Source organism: Wolffia australiana, chromosome 1 (genome assembly GCF_029677425.1).
Source record: "Wolffia australiana isolate 7733 chromosome 1, ASM2967742v1".
Classification (NCBI taxonomy): Eukaryota; Viridiplantae; Streptophyta; class Magnoliopsida; order Alismatales; family Araceae; genus Wolffia; species Wolffia australiana.
In genome coordinates this window covers 4576691-4580552 of record NC_135835.1, presented here as the reverse complement: position 1 = coordinate 4580552, position 3862 = coordinate 4576691, and the positions used below count along the sequence as shown (strand labels likewise).

Genomic DNA, 3862 nt, shown 5'->3' with positions numbered 1-3862 from the left:
TCCTGCACCCCCTCCCCGCCGCCCGCGCCCTCCTTCCCAGCCTTCGACACCCCCTCCCAGCTGCTGTCCCGACCTCCTGCTCCCCCTCCCTGCTGCCCGTGCCCCCTCCCCGCCCCCGCCACTCCCCGTCCCAGCCGCCGGCCCCCCCCCCCGCCACCACCCAACCCTCCTTCCCTAGCCTCCCGCACTCCCTCCCTGCCGCCGCCGCCCCCCGTCCTCGCCTCCCGCCCACCCTCCTCCCCCAGCCTCCCGCGTTCCCTCCCCACTGCCATCTATGGCTGGAGGGCGGATGACGATTTAGTCATCTGTCATTTCATTTTCATCATCTGTTTTTGTTCGCATCGATTGACGGATGACTGAACGGTCCTATATTTGTCATTTGTCATTAGTCATCTGTCATCCGGGACAAATGAAGGATGACGAAAATTACGTACGGATGACAATATCGGTTGACAAAAATATTTGTCAGAATTTTCGCCACTTCTCCCTCAATCCGCTTCCAAGTCGCAGTGCCGGCGAAATATTCTCGGAGCTCATCACCGCCAAAATTTCAAGTTCGGCCTTTGATTTGCTCTTCCACGGATGGTAAGATCCGGGTTCTTGACTTTTTCCGGTTTTTGTTTGTTTTTCTTTCATTTGATGAGCTCTTGACGTTGTTTTCTCCATCGGATTGTGGATTTCTCACTTTCCAGGGCGTAGAAATGGACTGTCTTTTGCTCTGAGTAGTGCTGTTGGCAGGATGCCGTTGGGAGCGCTGGTCTCAGGAAAGGAGGCTGAGACGGCGGTTTTTGATTATTATGATAGCTTCACGTATAATCGGCATTTTTTAGGAGCTAATTTTAAAGTTTATAGAAATGACGAGCTCACAGTGGAAAAAGTGAGAAGTTTGAATCCAAGAGGCATCGTGATCTCCCTCAAGATTCAGGGATTTCTTTGCAGACGGTTCTGGAGCTCGGGCCCTCAATTCCCCTGTTCGGTGTTTGTATGTGCCTGCAATGTATTGGAGAAGCATTGGGAGGAAAGATCGTCTATTCCCCTTAGTGTTCTACGATGAGAAGGGCGAGGATGGGTTATTCTCTAGCCTATCAAACTTGTTCGTTGCTTGTAATTGATAAGGAAACTTTCCCTAGCACCATACTTGAGATCACAGCATGGAAAGAGGATGGGTTGATCATGGCTGCTCGCTACAAGATCTACAAGCATATTCAGGGGGTCCAGTTTCATCCAGAGACATCATCACTGAAGCGGGCAAGAAGATGGTCCATAATTTTCTCAAAATGGTAGAGAGAGTGGAGTCAAAAATCATGCTTCAGGAGGGAGAGAAGGGAGAAACGGAGAGGGAGAGCGGCGAGATGCGGAGACGGAATGGAGGAATGACAGAAACCTGTGCTGAAGATCGTTGACAAGGACGGAAGAAGAGAGAGTAGGAGAGAAAGAATGAGAAGTGAGAGAGAGAGAAGAAGAACACCAAGAAAAGAGGTGTATAACAGCGATCGTTGTTATTTTCCCCAATCTCTTTGTTAACATCGTGTTTGTTTTTATGATAAGAGTAGATGATAGAGATAGTAAGTAGTCGTTATTGTAATGTATCCGTTGTAACGGCCTGCAACGGATACATTACATTTGAATTCAGATTAAATCCGTAAGCTTTTTCGCTGCGGTTTCCCTCTTTGATTTTTTCTCGATTGCTGCGGTTTATCAGCTTGATCTGGTTGGAGCTTAGAGAATTTTGTCTCTTTAATCAGCTTAGAAAATTATCAAAGCCAAGATTGAGATCCATTGAGTCATTTTAAAAAAGTCATCATCCATAAGACAATTTTGATTTAAAATTTGTCATCCGAGGTAAACGATCCATGGTAGAAGACGTCGTCTTCTCTCTTCCCGGGGTTCCCTTTGAGGGATATGTGTTCGAGAAAACGCCATTGAAAGCTCGGCGGAGTCGCAGAGGTGGAAAGAACAAGAGATAGGACTATGTTTACTTCGTCATCCGAGTATAAATCAAATCCTGTTGATCAAAATAGTCTGAGTGACGATGACGACTTTGTCATCGTCATAATCATCCTGGCATAGACGACGGACAAGGGTGATGGCAACTGTGTGCTTCCTTTATGATGATACTCCCTTATACTTATTGTTTAATTTTGATTTTTCTTCAGGGGTTTCCGTAAAGTTTATCATCCGTCTTCTGTCAGTAGAGATGATGCGCTCTTCCGCTCAAAGGGTAAATGGAATTGCGGTAGGTTTCAATACAAAGTCTCAAAATTTCGTATCGTCTGCAATTGTGTCCTATCTAAATTGAGTTATGAATGAATTTTGGGCTTTTTAGATGCCAAATGATTTCTTTGATGTGTTGTTACTGCAACTTAAGTTCATTTTACTTTTGGATTTAGTTTCAGACGTTGTATTAACCGACCCCAAAATCAACACTCATTTCTGCCATCATATTTGGCGATGTGGCAAAGTGGTGATTTTGTTATTTTTTAGCATATTCCTGACATCAAAGAAGCCATCGAAGGTGATAAACTAACGGAGAAGAAATCCATTTTTTTAAGAACGGAGAAGAAATCAATAAAACTATTTTTTTAAAAAATTAAATCCATAAGACTATGTATTTCTTATTGTGGTCGACTGAGATATGGAGAAAGATGCATATTTTGAGATTGGATGGAGTTATTGTTCCAGGAATCCGTAAAGCCCTGATTCTCCGTCAAACCTAAATCTTAGCAGCCATAAAGCATTGTCCGTACAAATAAGGAGGACCTGTCTTCGTAATTTCACAGGGCTGGTTAAGTGATGTCTCAGAACCTTTACTTTAAACTTCACCCTGTTGGCAGAATCATCGAAACAAATCTCCCACAGGATTGAACCCCTTGGGGATTCAAACTGGCTTCAGTTCCGTTATATTAGGTCATAAGATTACCCATGTCACTTTTTAAAAAAATAGGCATTTCAAAAAAGAAGAACATAGTAGATCAGACTCATTCTCTAGAATGTTTGAGCCAAATCGAGGAACATAGCCACCTCACTTTTGAGCCTACACCCTAACTTTCAGGCGTGTCCGATGGGGCTTGCTACTGACTGTATACTTCTCTTTAGCCAATTCAACAGCTGATCTTTATTGATTTCTTGGATCTGTTCGCCTTCATGCCCCATAGATTGCTGAAATGGATATCAAACATGAGACTAAAGGATCAAATTGAAGGTTCTGCCATGGGTTCTTCTCATTTTTATTTCATAAAATGTTGGTCACTTTGAGATACTTATTTTCTTCTCTCCCAGGATGAGGACGGCCCTGCTTTCTCTCTTTTCTCTCTCTACCCCAGGCAAGCATTGCGAGTGGGCCCCCCTAGTTTTGAAAATTGAAAAGTCTTTTCTCTTTGAGATCCCACTTCCTTACATTGGAAGTTATCCTTTACAGTTTTCTAGAGTAGATCATGGGAAGCCGCATCTAGCTACGCCATCAGATTCACTGCTGCCGAGCCGAGTCTCCGTCAGAAGAACGACGATCGCTGCCACCGAGATTGCTTCATATTCACCATCAACGCATTCATGGGATTCTTGGAACATCCCCAAGAATTACTCAGATCTTAATTGCTAACCGCCATCGTCTCCTGATCGTGGAACGCTTATATCCCATGTCGGAAGGAGATCTTGCACCGTTCTGCCAAGAATTTGGATCTTAAGTCCACACAACCCAGCCTCTACACATCCCGTCCCATAATTCTGCATCCGACGCCCTACACACAAGAATCATCAATGCAGCATCCATCCGTTGCGCATCCCGGGTCCGATCGTTCGCTGCCCAACGGCAATTCTTGGTCCGTGCATTGAAGCCCTAGCGCAAGCCCTCAGCGGCGTTTGC

General features: G+C 44.8%; 1 pseudogene across 1 annotated transcript; it reads left to right on the top strand.

The window, feature by feature from the left end:
- Positions 1-425: 425 nt before the first annotated feature.
- On the top strand, positions 426-1524 carry LOC144702694 (anthranilate synthase beta subunit 1, chloroplastic pseudogene; annotated as a pseudogene). Its single transcript, XR_013581337.1, has 2 exons — positions 426-585; positions 693-1524. The product of XR_013581337.1 is annotated as an anthranilate synthase beta subunit 1, chloroplastic pseudogene (transcript).
- The last annotated feature ends 2338 nt before the right edge of the window (positions 1525-3862 follow it).